Source organism: Anneissia japonica, unplaced genomic scaffold (assembly GCF_011630105.1).
Source record: "Anneissia japonica isolate Jap-2015-1 unplaced genomic scaffold, ASM1163010v1 scaffold73029_len505_cov72, whole genome shotgun sequence".
In the NCBI taxonomy this organism is placed as follows: domain Eukaryota; kingdom Metazoa; phylum Echinodermata; class Crinoidea; order Comatulida; family Comatulidae; genus Anneissia; species Anneissia japonica.
Window position 1 is genome coordinate 1 of NW_022698083.1, and position 505 is coordinate 505.

Consider the following 505-nt stretch of genomic DNA (forward strand, 5'->3'; position numbering starts at 1 on the left):
ATAGCATTGTGTAATACAATGTTCCCGACGGGTATTTGAACCTGTTCAACCATGAAGCCTTCGTGGTCTAGTGGTTATGACGCTCGCCTTGTTAGCGAGAGGTCGCAGGTTCGAATCCCGTCGGAGGCATTTTATTACACAATGATTTTTCATAGGACATTATTCGTTGAAAAGCTACAGGGTAGCCTACGATGTTCCATCATTCTTATTAAACACTGTATATGTACCTTTGATGATTTATATTATATTTATTCAACAGTGTTAACGGCTAACTTCCTTCAATATCATATATAATATACGACAGTATTTCTAGCCGTATTTCCAGATTTATCTGGAAGAACGCCCTCTTGAGGCATAGCATTGTGTAATACAATGTTCTCGACAGGTATTTGGACGTGTTCAACCATGAAGCCTTCGTGGTCTAGTGGTTATGACGCTCTCCTTGTCAGCGAGAGGTCGCAGGTTCGAATCCCGTCGGAGGCATTTTATTACACAATGATTTTTC

The 505-nt window shown here is 40.8% G+C and overlaps 1 non-coding gene across 1 annotated transcript; it reads left to right on the forward strand.

Moving 5' to 3' along the window:
* Positions 1 to 56: 56 nt before the first annotated feature.
* Positions 57 to 129, forward strand: Trnat-ugu. The gene has a single exon. It is a non-coding gene; the product is annotated as a tRNA-Thr (tRNA).
* Positions 130 to 505: the final 376 nt, after the last annotated feature.